At 38.2% G+C, this 16,709-nt stretch overlaps 1 long non-coding RNA gene across 2 annotated transcripts in view; it reads left to right on the top strand.

Moving 5' to 3' along the window:
* LOC128629140 (uncharacterized) overlaps window positions 1-16,709 on the top strand; it is a 54,394-nt gene that overhangs the window by 13,559 nt on the left and 24,126 nt on the right. For both annotated transcript variants that reach the window (XR_008393435.1, XR_008393434.1), the window contains one exon: window positions 10,188-10,313. This is a non-coding gene — a long non-coding RNA (uncharacterized LOC128629140). The remainder of the gene's footprint in view (window positions 1-10,187; window positions 10,314-16,709) is intronic.

The following is a 16,709-nucleotide window of genomic DNA, read 5'->3' as shown; positions in this document are numbered from 1 at the left end:
ATCAGCAAACATTGGTCCCTCTCTGAATTTTTTTACCACAACTCTATTTGCTATACACTTAATAAATGATTAACAACCATTCTAAAGAAGAAGCTTTGAAATCTGCAGAATGTATTTGCATTATTGGCAAAATCACTCTAAATCAAGGTCCACTGCAGGGAGTCACCCTGGAAGGTCTAAAATATTTATTCAAAGTCAGAACTGTTGGCTGGGATTTGGCACGAGTCATACATCATCACAATTTGCAGTCTGTAAGTAAGTTGTGAAATAATTGTTGCTAAGGAAACCTAGCTAGCTTTACTATTCTTTTAGGTTTTCTATGCTACATTCATTTTCTTTTACCTGTATAAAAACATTAGGAACTAGTTAGTTAACCAGTTGGTAACTATACAACTGTAACTATGAAAATGGCAACAGATAACATTTTCGGAATACATATTGTTGATCACCTCTTAATAATTGATGATTCTGTAAATGTGTCTTGACTTGTCACTTAAAATGGCAATGATAAGCAGCATAAATTATGTTACAAAATGTAATTCTACTTCTCTAACATATCTCTTCCAAAGTGACATTCCAAGCCCTTATTCCCCTAAAGTTACTTTGCTGAAGCTTTAAGTAATTGCAACCCTTCTAGTGAGACAGATATCACAAATATCAGCAACTGTGCAGTTGCCAGAGCAGATGTGATTAATTGTTAAATCAGCTTTGCCATGATAAACATCCATGGGGGAAAGAGGGGGAAAGACTCCAAAGTGGATGAAAAGAAGTGACACTGTAAGTGAGATGGAAAAAGTAAGAGGATAACAAAAAATAAATGAGAAGAAAATCTGAGGTGAGATGGAGAGAATGAGAAAAGAGAAGAGATGAAAGCCAGAGGGAGGGATTTGTAAGAAGATGAGAGGCACAAGAACACTGTGGCAGAAATTGATCTGTTCTAGTAGTCAGAGCAGAATGTTAATTAACTTTAATGATACTGTACACTGGGGACATGGTGGCTTAGTGGTTTGCACATTTGCCTTGCACCTCTGGGGTTGGGGGTTCAAATCCCGCCTCCGCCCTGTGTGCATGGAGTTTACATTTTCTCCCTGTGTTTCAAGGTTACCTCCTTCAGTCCAAAGACATGTGTTGTAAGCTGACTGGTATTTCATAATTATCCATAGTGTGCGATTGTGCCCTGCAGTGGGTTTGTACCCCATCCAGGGTGTCCCCCGCCTTGTGCCCCAAGTTCCTTGGGACCCTGTGTAGGATAAGCAGTATAGAAAATGGATGGATAATGTACACTTACCTCAAGTGCCACGTTAAAGTCTCACCCATGAAGAGAATATAGAGGGTACAGCAACTCTCCCAAATGGTTTGGGGTAAAGAAACTGCTTTGAAAGTAATAATGGGAGCCAAGCTGTGAAATTAGTTGTTCTCACAAACATATGATATAGTATATGCTCAGACCTGCTCTTGGTTCAGACTTGTTATCACAGACAAGTATGAAAATGGCATATTTAGCAGTGTTTCTGGCTAAGGGGAATTAACACACACACACACACTCCACTATTAATAGACAATGCTTGTCAGAGCGATGCTTTAGGTCCCCTGGGGCAGTGGAATGTTCAGTACCACTTGCCAGAAAGCTGCAATATACCAGTGCTGGTTTTTCAGCATACAGTTCTTTGCCATTAGCATGTCCAAACACGGGAATCTGATCAGGAAAGAGAGATAAACTAATTTGGTTCAAATGTACCATCATGCTTCCGTCTTTAAAAAAAAACAAAAAACGTACAAACCTGATTTACTATGATCTACTTGGAACAGAGATTAAGGCTTGTTTTAGATTGCTAAATGTGTCGAGTGTTCAATTTAAAGTAAAACAGACCTGATGATTACACAGAATGATTATTTAAAGAGTACATGGTTAATTATATTATAACATGTCACATAGAAAATGCATGAAAGTTGGTGAAATCTGCAAAACATCATTTGATATAGATTTTTGCTATCATTTGTTATATTATGAAATAATCTTTCATTTATTAGCTCCAGTTCTGTCTTCTTTCTCTGTCTGGTGGTGATCTGCCAAAAAGCACAGCAGCTGCTGGCGTGACGTTGAGCTGTGACTCTGCGCTGCACTGGCCAAATGACCAACATGATACTTTAGAAGGTGAATCCAACCCCACAGTTGTGTGATCTGAGTCCACAGAGTGGACTCTCTCTCTCTCTCTCTCTCTCTTTACCCAGGGTTTTCCACCCGCTGCTGCTCAGAGTTCATTGAAGGCCACATCATATTTTTAAAACATGATCTTTTATTACTTATGTATTCCCAATCAGAACATAACAGGATTCTGTGTAACGTTTAATATACTACCATAGCAGTATATTTAGCCAAGCATGTGGCTGTAAACAGAGCAAGAGAAGGGGAAGGGGAGAAGTGGCAATAGATAGATAGAGAGGCAGAATGTGAACACAGAACACAGTCTGGGTAATGTCTCTGAGAGTCCATTTTTTCCACGTGTGTCACACAATGCACGATTTCCAACCTCTCCAAAGTCAATAGGGGTTAAAGGATAGGTCAATAGGGGAGGCTGTCTCATAGTGTCCTGCCAAAGACTGTAGCAGCTGCCCTGCCATTCTGCATACTACCAGTGTGTGCAAAATGCTAAAATGATCAACATGATATTTGAGGTGTAGGTGATTCTAACTCTCACTTTTCCTAACTTTTCAATATGGACAATCTCTCGTTACTCAGGCTGCACAATTCAACACACAGATGTTCACGGTTCATTAAAGTTCACATCATATTTTTAGAGTACCCGTGAACTCAAAACATTTTAAGTGGTTAACTCCTCTTGGAAGGCTCATTGCAATTGATATAGTTTGGTATTTGGGTCAAATTTGATAAACACAGCACAAAAACAGTCACAGTTTTCCATTTAAATCAAAGACTTGCACATGTAGGAACCTACTTCTGCTGAAGTGATGTATGGGCACAGTTTGTGATGTTGTGAAAAAGGTGAAACAGCATGAACCCCTGGGCCAACATGCCAGCTATTAAGGGATGACGTGGTACCCACAACAATTTAGCTGCCGAATCTCAGTGTAAAGTCGTTAGTGATGAACAAGATAGTTTTGATTTTTAGGGTATGAAAGTAAGTGATTATGTCTTGGCAATGAAAGAGTGAGAATGACAGTCATGTAAGTAACTGAAGTCTGGCTAGTGTCGGAGTTGGGGGTTGATGTGGATTTCTGTCTGTGTGTCACAAAATGCATAATTTCCAGACCTCTAGCCCACAAAGAGCCCTGCTCCGTCTGGGACTGGATTTAGAGTAATGAGTGGGGGAGTCTCTCTCTCTCTCTCTGTCAGAATAGGAGTAGTTAAACCTTTATTTTTCCATCCAGTAAGACATGAAGAAAAACATGTTAGTATACTAAATAGGTAAATTCGTGTCCTGAATCTATAGCCTATATTTAGGTCTCTGAATGTTAAACACAGAACCAGCCTTTGACTCTGAAATCAAAGAGGACGTACTGTATTCACTCATTATGGCCCAAACATATGTCTTTCATTTCACTGCGGTTTTACTTCAGAGAGAGGTTAGGACTATTTTAGATATTTGTTATTGTAATGTTTATGTACTTGAACATGTAAAGGCAAACAGTCAATTCCTTAAATTAACATGAGAAGTAAGCTGTGTATATCAGATAAAGCAATGCTGTATAGAAGGGGTTTGAGGTAGCTTTGTTGAGGTATATGACTTTCAGACAGGGGGGTCAACAAAATGCATTATCTCCAGACTGAACAAGAAGATTAGCATTGTTCTCTGTCTGATTATGTTTTGTGAAGTGGAGTTGTAAAGCAGTAATATCTGTTTGATTGATGGGGCTTCCATTATTGTTAAAGGAGTTTTCCGACTCCAAGCTATAACTTGTTCAGTAATCCACAGCGGAAAAAGGGCATGGAAAAGTAGAGTACTTTCCAGTGTTTTTTGTTTGCGATGTCAGCATGCACCATTGCCAAATTCCTGAAAGATTTGAAGGAAGAAGATGAATGACTGTGATGTTATCTATACATCTGAGGGGGAAAAAATCTGAGAGAAAGAAAAGAGTGTGATGAAAGATGTATGTGCCTGTGTTTGTGAGAGTTTTAGAAAGAACAAGCCTGTGAATGCTGGGTTCACCTCTACTTTTTAGTAGTGTGTGTGTGTGTGTGTGTGTGTGTGTGTGTGTGTGTGTGAGAGAGAGAGAGAGAGAGAGAGAGAGAGAGAGAGAGAGAGAGAGAGAGTTATGCCATGCTAGGAGTGTGAATGGGATCTCTGCTTACCATCAACTTGTCACTCCATTCTGGCATGTAACACGCCCCCCTTTTAAAATAAACATATCTGAAACTCTTTCTGATGGCTCATAACTCTGTCTGCTTGTTCATCCTTTATTCTCTTCTTTTCATGAAACACATCAAATTAACTGCAGCATTATACAGCATTATAACATACTGATCTATAACTTATAGATATATATTGTACCAGAAAAAATTGTGATAAATTATATTAAGTCCAAAAGTAGTTTTTGTCTTCTGATAAAAATATCCTTTAAATTTAGTTGCTATTCCGTCATGTCATATTTATTCATTTTAGTCAATTTTGCTCTGACTTAAATGGCATTGAATTTTAGTCAACAGCATTTTAGTTGACAAGAAAATGCAAAAATTAAACCAATTATACACACTTTTGATATATTAAACATGTATGAACAAAAACATGCAAAAAAACACTTTTTGTTGAAGTTTCTGGTCATTTCTGGCCCACCATAGAGAAACTGAGGTTTTAGGAGAGGTCAGAAGGTTCTGCAAATGTACATGACTGAGAAGAGGTGTGGCTATACATATTTGTGTGCCAATGCTAATCTTCATAAAAAAGTTAACTTATCTTGTTTGACAACTCACACATGTTGAGCAAAACTGTGTGTGAGTCGTGAGGGTGTGGAGTAAAATCAGTTATTGGCATATAAAGATAAGATATATAAATAGGTGTGTGTGTGTGTGTGTGTGTGTGTGTGTGTGTGTGTGTGTGTGTGTGTGTGTCCATGTGCATGCGTAAGAGTTCGGTTCCTTGACTTTTGTACATACTGAGATTCAATAATGTTTCACATAATTTCACCCTATCAGTGACAAAGGGAAAGTCTCACAGCATTCCAGGTCTTCATGGATGGTGTAAGAATTACAATACTTAAATCTTTAAATTTTTTAATCATATGTTCTTTTGTAGAATCACCATTGTTGTTTTATTTAATGAAAGTATTACAGTATTGTAGCAATATTTTTTTATTCCACTGTTAAGTTTTGTCTAAAAAAAAATATGCTTAACATCTTGAAAGAGCAAAAGGAAAATCATCCAGTTATTTTTACATGGAGTCTGGATGGATACAGGCAAGCTAGCTTACTCATTGGTTAGGACTTCAGGAATTGGAAAGAAGACTGTCCAAGTAAGCACTGACTTTGTGAGTAAGTGAACTTTAAGTGAGTTTGTGAGTTTTTTGCATGGATGGAAATTGCACTCAAGGCCACCTTATGTTACTAGTCTAATCAGTCTAATTATCAGCTGCCCCTGATTTACACAATTTTCTCACATTCACGCATTTTACATAAGGCTAAGTGTTTGCCTTGAGAATATGAGATATGAGATTCAAAGAGTACTGCAGCTCAAGTACCTTTGCCAACATGTGTAATTAAAACAAAAATCAAATCCGTCAAGGCAGAAAGACTCCTGCAAGATTTCCTCTTTATTTAGAAAAATTGTGATAATTACTGTAGGAAGAGACAATCAGCACCACTGTTCGCACCACCAAAACATCTGTGAGTTTTACTGTTTTACATATCCTCTATAGCACTGATTCTCGAACTTGGATCTGGGGGACCCCCAGAGGTCTGTGAAGTATAGCTAAGGAGTCTGTGGGGTTTTTTGTTTTTGTTTTTTTTGTGGTGGAAATCACAACCAACCCTTATCAAAACTATTATATTTATTAATTTAGTTTTTATTTTAGTTATTAGTCTGTTTGTCTGGTCAGTTAAATTGAATGAGTTTAATCCAAACCTCAATAACTTGAAAACAGTTATTGAAAAAAATTTTTAAAAAAGGTTTTTGAAGTTTAAAAAAAATGTCAACTTGAATCTAATGACAGTTTTATTAAAAATGTGTGCTGTCAGTGGAAAGTTCAGGAATAAAAATCTTCTTGACTCCATGAAATGCAAAAAGATTTATTGTACACATGTACATATTGGGACTAATATTAGAATAGTTTAGAATTCAGTTTGTAATCTAAATCTGTACTGAAGGGGTCAGTGGAAATCATTTTACAATTAAAGAGGTCCCTGGCTGCAAACATTTTCATCCCTTGCTCTGTAGTGTTTTGTTTGTTTGTTTGTTTGTTTGTTTGTTTGTTTGTTTGTTTGTTTTTCACTATACTGTAGTAGTGGTTTTAACTAGTTAAATTTGTTAGTGGCTGTTCATGCACAGTTGCTACAAGCCAGTATTTCTTCTCATTATAAGGCAATTGTGTGATATAAAATTCTCTGTAATATGGGAAAGGTGGAGGGACTGCAGTTTCATTCCTCAGTCTTGCCAGATGGGTGATTGCAGCCCCTTGATGACTCATTGCAGGTTCATCGCATCACATCACATCACATCCTTGCACTTCCAGGATCTCCAGTTCTCAAGTCTATAATTCCCATCTCTGCCAGGTTGATGACATCAGCACAGGTCTGAGATCAGCTAAAGTAGTGTAACTCTGAGTCACAGCATGATGATTTCAGCAGCTCGCAACACACATCAGGAGTGCTTAAACCAGCATACACCCTGATTCTCCTCATCCTTTCACTTGACTGTTTAAATTTGTTTATTCCAGGGGTGTGTAATCTTATCTGGAAAGGACCAGTGTGAGTGCAGGTTTTCATTCCTATCAAGCAGGACCCACACCTGATTCTACCTGTTTAGACTCAGGTGTGACACCCCTGGTTTATTCATTTTAAAAATAATAATAATAAATTTTATCCAAAATGCCAAATGAAAAATATTTCCACTAATTGTCCATAGGGAAGTTCAAGGTAGTTGGAGAAAGATCCATGTGGGTTTCTCAGAAGTTGTAATCAGTCAGTTAGACTCATTATTCCCCAGATCACCAGTGGCCTTCACCTATTAGCACTCACTAGTCCAACTGAGTTACACACTAACTACTTTTTATTACATCCTTCACAGGTTACAGAATCTCATGCACATCTAATAAGACCTGAAGCCTAAGAACAAACTCACAGCAATACATCAGCTGAATATTGACCATTTCTTTGACTTATTTATTATGCAATAGGCTAGATCATGACTACATGCCTCCTGTAGTGAGCATACTAGTGATAGTTTCTTGCCATAGTGTCTTTGCTTTGTGGTTAGTATTGGAAAGTACGTTCAGTTATTTGACTTCAGAACACAACATTAAATGTCATCAGTTGAACAAATGCAGTGTTTAGTTCCAGGCAAAAGCCCACACTGTAGTGCAGGGAAATATACTATGAACACTAATATATGGGCAAGATTCAGAGACACACCCACTGTGTGTGCTTGCTGACCAAATACTTTGTGTGGGTTTTACTCTGTGGAGATAAAGTGAGAAATGATGAAGGAAAAAAAGAAATTATTTTACTAAGCTGAAGATAAGATAACATTTTTCTTACTAATAGGCGAGGACAAATAATAAGTTCATTAGTTAGTCCACTGAGCAAATAAAAGCTCCAGTGTCCTGCCAAGTCCTATGTTTTGGTTTCCCTAAAACCAAAATATAATAATCTATGGTGAACTGGTTAGCTAGTTGCATTAATACAGGCTAATGGAAACAAATGTATTTATGACTATTTGGCAAGGGGCGACTTGTTGGCCATAGTTCTTATCCTCTGCTGATATTTGATAAAGTTTTTGATGTAGCACATGACATTTGCAGCGATGTGTTCTCTCTTTGCAAGTCTTTATCTTCCCTTGATATGTTCAACCATGAGGTGACTGTTACTTACAGTAAAGCAGTAGAGTAAAACAACAGCTTTGCACCAAGACTTTATTTTGCTCAGATTTGTCATTTCCACATAACTAGATGCTCCTAATTCCTGATTGTTATCCACGCAAGCTAAATAATCCGACTAGTAAAACAGGCAGACAGCCAGATCATGCCTCAGCTCATGCGAGTAGTTTAGCAGACAGATAAAGTATATTATATTTGAACATAACTGCATACCAAATGGAAAACTCATATCCTGCATACACTGAATGTGTGCATCTCTAAACAGGCACAAAACACACGCATATGCTCAATAGAAACATCATAATGAGAGAGTGATATAAACAGAAAGTAAAATAGAAAGCAAGAGAGAAAGTGAAAGGTTAGAGAGAAGAACACTCTAAGAGAAAACTAGATAACTGTATCATAATGTTCAATGTTCATTAAGCTTCACAGGTTCCAGGATAGTTACACTTTAGTGTTACAAAAAATAACATTACTGCAATGTTCTGAAAACTTTCAAAATTGGTCTTAGTAGGTTGCTCACACAACATTCCCAGCTGGTTAAAAAAAAAAGAGAGAGAGAAAAAATTGTGTTAACAATTTTTTTTTTTAATGTTGTAGAAAGGTTTATAAACATCACTTAAACATTTACATTCTAGGAAGTAAATATTTGTATAACAAAGGTATGTCATTATGGTATCAATTGTAATGTTACATTCACATCAAGATCAGCATGACGGAGCCATACTGTTCAGAATTTCCTCTTAAGAAAAGCTTCCACTAATGTGTTCATCAGGTTGTGGGGAAAATTTAGACCACTCTGTAGTTGCAATGTTATAAAGTACTGCAGAAAGCCCCTGATCACAGCTCACATATTACACCCACACAACCTAGCCAGTATACAGGCACCTCTTTTTTGGTCACTCACATGCACACACGCACACACACACACACACACACACACGCACACACACACTGACTGTTTGAATTATTTATCAGTTGGGCCAGCTAAGGCACATTCCGTGAAATGCAGGACAAACAGAAAAGAAAGTGAAAGAGTGAAATGCCAGCAAGTCAGGTGGTTTCCCTTATATTAGTGCTGGACAGATGGCCCCCAGCCAACTTTTTTCTCATCCCACTCCTCTCCTCTGATTCTCGGTCAACACTGGAATGATGGTCCCATGATTCAGCAAAACAAGTGTATCATGTGACCATCGGGAGATCCCGCCACAGCATGGTCACATGACTGCTTGGAAGCATCCTCTTCTTCTAAAGCTGGCTTCCCAGTAACCCAAGCCAAGGGGGAGGGGGCATAGCAACTGTCACTATATGTGATTGCCATCACTACTAACATGTGGCAGGTGCATGTGTTCCAGACAGTCTGTCATTAACTTTACATTAACTTTTCTGTATATTAGGGAAAAGCAGATTATTTGTAGAGTGAGTCTGATTGCTACACTAATTTATAGAGAATAAAAGCTCTATTTTATACTCTATTTTTTAATCCATATTATCAGAATATCATTACAAAAATATAACTCTTTAATAGAGTTAACCACACCCTCGGCCTAATAATATACATTTTACTCCAATCAGAATACCTATGTAAATTTAATATGCAAGATTAATAATACCAACATTTATAGTGAATATGACTGGGTCTAGTATGTTAAGAATGTATATGCTGCACCAGAAAGTTACACTTTCAGTCACAGGACATTGTTGAAGGTGTTTCACTTTGTTGAGCTGCAGTATAATGATCTTCCCCATGATTACAAATATAATATAATACTGTAGTGAATATGTCGAAGGCACCACAAGTGTAGGGACCAGAAGTCCCTATACCTGGCTGTAATTATCTAAGGAAAGTGAAGAGAGAATTTAATAAACATTAAGAGTTTCTGCCAGGCATGATGCATGACAGAATAAATAGGCCATAAGTCACAACTACAAACAAATATTTTATAAAATACAACTTCAGACACTAAAACACAACTCTGGCAATTCTAATACCCCATTAAACTAATACTCGGTTTAATATAACCCCCATAAAGATACAAGTTGATTTCTGCTTTTTATCAGCATTTGAAATACACATAAATTATCCAGAATAAAAAAAAAACAACCATCAAGAGCTCATTTGTGTATAAATTCCCTTGCAGGAACTGTAAATACAGTTTGGAGAAGTCTGATGTACATGCCCTCTGGTCCTTTCCTGATCTCTCTCAAAATCACTTCGTAAATCAACACACTGGGTAAATCCTTTCAATAGACCCATCCCACTTGTGGTAAGTGTTCATGCTTGATTGGTCCACACTTACTGAAAGTGGTATGCAGATTTTGTAGGAGGCTGGGGTTTCTGGGGCTTCTCTGTTTTTTTTTTTTGGTTTTTTTTTGCACTTACAGTAAATTGATATTGGGGTTTTTTTGTTTGTTTGTTTGTTTGTTTTTTTTTAAATCTGTATTGTTTTACTATTACATTTAACATCTTGCATTTCCTCGAATAAAGACTGTGAAACTGAGACTTTAGTCTCTAATGAGTTTTAGATATTTTTGGTTATGTTTAATCTTTTTTATTTTCACTGGGATCTATGGGTTAAATGTGTTTCACAATAGCACCATGTCATACTGCAGACACTATTTTTAGAAATATGTTGATGTGAGCAAACAGTATGGTAATAGAGACTGTAGTAATTACCCTCACTGCTGATTGACTTAATGGCCCTTTCTGAATTACAGTACTCTCTTACTCTTAGAGACACAAAATATACACAGAGAGTGAGAACACTTTCCATAGGACCAAATGAGCTGTTTTTCCAGTCGGACCCCTTGGGTTTCTGTTTCTGGGTTTGTGTTTTAAAGCACCATAACAAAAAAGAAAAAAAAGCACATTCAGGTGCATCGTTTCAAACTGACTGCTCAACACTGTGACTATTCATCACTGCAGCTGCAGATATATATATATATATACAGTGAGGGAAAAAAGTATTTGATCCCCTGCTGATTTTGTACGTTTGCCCACTGACAAAGAAATGATCAGTCTATAATTTTAATGGTAGTTGTATTTGAACACTGAGAGACAGAATAACAACAAAAAAATCCAGAAAAACGCACGTCAAAAATTTTATAAATTAATTTGCATTTTAATGAGGGAAAAAAGTATTTGACCCCCTCTCAATCAGAAAGATTTCTGGCTCCCAGGTGTCTTTTATACAGGTAACGAGCTGAGATTAGGAGCACACTCTTAAAGGGAGTGCTCCTAATATCAGTTTGTTACCTGTATAAAAGACACCTGTCCACAGAAGCAATCAATCAATCAGATTCCAAACTCTCCACCATGGCCAAGACCAAAGAGCTCTCTAAGGATGTCAGGGACAAGACTGTAGACCTACACAAGTCTGGAATGGGCTACAAGACCATTGCCAAGCAGCTTGGTGAGAAGGGGACAACAGTTGGTGCGATTATTCGCAAATGGAAGAAGCACAAAAGAACTGACAATCTCCCTCGGCCTGGGGCTCCATGCAAGATCTCACCTCGTGGAGTTGCATTGATCATGAGAACAGTGAGGAATCAGCCCAGAACTACACGGGAGGATCTTGTCAATGATCTCAAGGCAGCTGGGACCATAGTCACCAAGAAAACAATTGGTAACACACTACGCCGTGAAGGACTGAAATCCTGCAGCGCGCGCAAGGTCCGCTGCTCAAGAAAGCACATATACATGCCCGTCTGAAGTTTGCCAATGAACATCTGAATGATTCAGAGGACAACTGGGTGAAAGTGTTGTGGTCAGATGAGACCAAAATGGAGCTCTTTGGCATCAACTCAACTCTCCGTGTTTGGAGGAGGAGGAATGCTGCCTATGACCCCTGGAACACCATCCCCACCGTCAAACATGGAGGTGGAAACATTATGCTTTGGGGTTTTTTTTCTGCTAAGGGGACAGGACAACTTCACCGCATCAAAGGGAGGATGGATGGGGCCATGTACCGTCAAATCTTGGGTGAGAACCTCCTTCCCTCAGACAGGGCATTGAAAATGGGTCGTGGATGGGTATTCCAGCATGACAATGACCCAAAACACACGGCCAAGGCAACAAAGGAGTGGCTCAAGAAGAAGCACATTAAGGTCCTGGAGTGGCCTAGCCAGTCTCCAGACCTTAATCCCATAGAAAATCTGTGGAGAGAGCTGAAGGTTCGAGTTGCCAAACGTCAGCCTCGAAACCTTAATGATTTGGAGAAGATCTGCAAAGAGGAGTGGGACAAAATCCCTCCTGAGATGTGTGCAAACCTGGTGGCCAACTACAAGAAACGTCTGACCTCTGTGATTGCCAACAAGGGTTTTTAAACCAAGTACTAAGTCATGTTTTGCAGAGGGGGTCAAATACTTATTTCCCTCATTAAAATGCAAATCAATTTATAACATTTTTGACCTGCGTTTTTCTGGATTTTTTTTGTTGTTATTCTGTCTCTCACTGTTCAAATAAATCTACCATTAAAGTTATAGACGGATCATTTCTTTGTCAGTGGGCAAACGTACAAAATCAGCAGGGGATCAAATACTTTTTTCCCTCACTGTATATATATATATATATATATCACTTAATACACCTCACATATGATTAATGGATACATTCATTTCTATTATCAATAATTATTTTGAATAGTTTTTCTCATAGCTTCATTAAAGAATGTGATGCTCATCTGCTTTGGTCAAAGAAAAGGAAGTATTAAGTATTAAAAAAGAAGTATTAGTGACAAATGGAAACAAATGCAGTTTTTGGGTAGAAATATTATCATATCCAGTGAGGCAATATCATTTACTAAAACAAATCTTACAGAATATGAAATAAAGTATATATAGCACATGAATGTGATCATAGAAACATACCTGCTCATTTATCATTTTGCACCCTAGTTCTAGTTATATATTTACTTATTAGTATGAGATTCCTCTTCTTTAAGTGTGCGCCAAGCAGCATGGCTGGTCCTGGTGCCTGGCTTAGTGATTGGGTGTGTAAACCACACCACCCAAGTAAAGCAGACACAAAGCCAGTAGAAGCAGGCCAGCAGGTTTCTACTAATTACCAAAGCTCAGAGAGTGTAGCGTTCCCAAAGCAGTCTCACATCACCACACATCAATAATGTAGAGTGCTGTTATTCAAAGCCTGGCCCAGTCAGCTAGACAGAATCAGACTATTCACCATGGACCAAACCTAAAATGTTCTCTCTCTCTCTCAGCTTTAAATTAGCTATCATTCAGCCATTCGTTCTATCAAGTGAAAATGACAAATTACTCTTTTATCTGCCAACATTTATGGATGATTTTCTTCACTTAAGGGAACACAGTCCAATTCTAGAAACACCAAAGTGATCTTTAGGCAAAAGCTCAACCATTCTAAGGGCAGTAAAACAGTAGGTTGCTTGTTTTCAGTATTGGATTATTTATTAATGATTCTTCCAAATGCATTTCTAAAGGGATATATGGTTAAATGATATGTTAAACAATTGAAACAAATCATTATTTGTATATTTAAAGGAGTATATTTGCCCAGTCATGAATAAAATACTAGCATGTTTAGTCAATTATTAGTTAATACTATTGTGTTTTATTGTATGAAGTGTGATACTGGTGCATGGACTATACTGTGTTTCAACTGAAAGTCACTTTGAATCAGAGAATCAACATTTACAAATGAATCTGTGAGTGAAAATGGGATATTATTGCTGTGATATGCATATGCCAGGAAATAAGAGTGGCAGAAAGGGACTATCCAGAAATAGGGATGCTATTCATTTTTTGCATGTGAGAAAGAAAGGCTTAGTGTTAAAGTCACTTTGTCTTAAGTGACTCCCTCATTATTCTGTAGCGTGTCCAAGGCCACCAGGAGGACACAGAGGAAATATGGATGAACAGAGGATGAAATGCAATGGCACAAAGAATTCATCCATCAACAAGTTCATTAGTCTTTGTGCAGTATCCAGCTGAATGGAACTCGGGTACTCTGGAAATTAACTGGATTGTGTTTTAAGATCTGTCATGCCATGACAACAAAGTAGTACTTAGTATAAGTACCCAAAGCTCCATCATTTCAGTTCCTTGAACCTATTGTCCAAGTGCCTATTGGATCAGCAGTGGTTCCAAATGACAGGGAACCCTAGTGGTTTTCCAAGGTTCACAGAACCACAGTTAGAGTGTTGTGAAAAAGTATTTTCCCCCATCCTGATTACTTCTGTTTTGGTCTATATCTCATTCTAAATTGTTTCAGAAATTAAAGAAAATATAAGATAAAAGAAAGGCAACCTGAGTAAACATGAAATGCAGTTTTTAAATGATAATGTTATTTACTGAAGCAAAAAACAAACAAACAAACAAACAAATAAAAACAATACCAACTGGACCTGTGTGAAAATGTATTTGCCCCCCTAGTTACTAATTCCGAAAATCTATGAAACTGCATTCATAATGGGGTTCAGCTGGACTAGACTCAACCAGACCTGATTACTGCAAACCCTGTTCAATCAAATCAGTGCGTAAGTAGAACTTTTCCAACAGCATGAAGTTGGTTAAAAGGTCTTACCCAGTAACACACTATGCCAAAATTTAAAGAAATTCCAGAAATAATGAAGAATGAAATACATAAATCTTGGAAGGGTTACAAAGTATGTGGTATTCTGGAATACCACAGTGAGAGCCATTATCTCCAAATGGAAAATCTCAGTAGTACTCGCAGTAGTGAACCTTTCCAGAAGTGACCAACCTTCCAAAATTCCTCAAAGACCACAGCAACTACTCATCCAGGAAGTCACAAAAGACCCAAGGAAACATGAATTCTGTTTTCTACCAGAAAATCCTACAGGAGAATGTCCGATATTCAGTCTGTAAATAGAAACTCAAGCTCAACTGGATTATGCAGCAAGACAATGATCCAAAGCATTCCTAGTCCTAGAAGTAAGTGAAACACTGATCTCCAATTATTGGAAGCATTTGGTTGCAGTTATTGCTGCTAAAGGTGGCACAACCAGATTTTTAGTTTAGGCAATTAGTTTTTTAACATGGTGATAGGTGGTGGTGATGTTGAACTTTATTTTAAAAGTTTGAAAGTTAAAACTCAGGTTGCCTTTGTTTTATGTTGTATTTTGTTTGAAGATCTAAAACTATTTATTATGAGATATCCACACTGTACTGTACTTACATAACTATATTTCTCTTTCACCCCTCTTAACTGTCAGAGTTGTTGTTTTAACACCTGGATTGTAAGGTGAGATAAGAGGCAGGACACAAGCGCATGAACTCAGCATGTTTATTAAGGGTAATCATAGCATTCGTCCAACCACAAGGAGGCATTGTTAAAGAGGGATAATCGGTAATACCAAAATAAAAACAGAAATAAGGTCAAAACCAAGAGAGAAACAAGGAGAAACAAGCTTAGAAACATACATTAAGTGAACGAGATTTCACAAACTTGCACGCTGAGCTGAGAAATGTGCTGTGTGCTGAGGGGATTGTGCCAGAGTCCCCCTTTAAAGTGTGGCTCTTGAAGCACCACAAAGTCATGAGCGGAGTTCCTGGCCCCCCTTATACCCATATATTCCAATTGATGGGATTGGCCCTGAGCCTTGAAAGCTGGGTTGATGACAGAATTGAAATGTATACCAATACAGCTTTGTCATTGTCATAATCCACTGGTCTGGTGCAGTCACTCCCTAATAAGGAATTTTATTTGGACATGATCTGTAGGGACTCTGTAGTAATTGATTAATGGGGTAAATTGTGGGCACTTAGACACATTTCTGAAGACTGAGAGCAAGACACTCTCAGTTTCAGGCTTGTAAGAGGCCAAAGGAATGTAGGATGTAGAAGTCTAGCTGACAAGTCAGGTTGTGGTAATTAAAGGGTGCCACCTGGCCAATCATTTCAGCTGTTCTGGTTTCTGATTCCAAAACCCGTGCCGTTCTCTCCAGGGCTTCTTTAGTGCAGACATAATATGTGGCCCTGGTACAGAAGGCAGGTTTTGCAGGGTTTTTTGCATGTGTCTGGCAGTGAGGACTGTGGCAACCAGGCCTGACGACATCCATAATCCATCATATTAGCTAACACATGCTCTGCATTGCTCTCCATATAATCTTCACACTGTGACAAAGTCAAATTTCCCATGGCTGGTGCTGTGCAGAATAGTTTATTCAATGCTATGAGCTGTTCATCAGCCTCTGGTGCAATTCAGGCCACCGACTTATGAGGGTGGTAGTCCCAGAACTTTTGGAGCCTGCCGGTAGTGCATGCAAACTGGTAAATACTAGAGATGCACCGACACTAAATTTCTCCGACGATACAGGGAAATGGACAGCCCGAATATGCATATTAATAAATTCCAGCTCAGTTCACTAAGCTTGTTGGTATAGAGCATGGTATAGTGAGGGAAATCCAGTTGACCATACTAGGGGAAGTTATCCACAGGCCTAAATGCTGGCAATGTGGAAGTTATCTGAAGCACTGGGAGAGGCCCAATTAGTGAAGAAACAGGGAAGGAGTCAGACACATGGCCCATATATGTATTAGCGGAATCCGGCTAATTCACAACCCGAAGTTCCAGGGAAACCTATTTGGTGCAGATACAAGGAGATGGAGTGAGATCCACCCAAGCCCATATATGAATATTAGCAGAATCCAGCTAATGTCACAAG

Source organism: Ictalurus punctatus, chromosome 25 (assembly GCF_001660625.3).
Source record: "Ictalurus punctatus breed USDA103 chromosome 25, Coco_2.0, whole genome shotgun sequence".
Lineage (NCBI taxonomy): Eukaryota > Metazoa > Chordata > Actinopteri > Siluriformes > Ictaluridae > Ictalurus > Ictalurus punctatus.
This window is presented reverse-complemented; position numbering and strand designations above follow the sequence as displayed.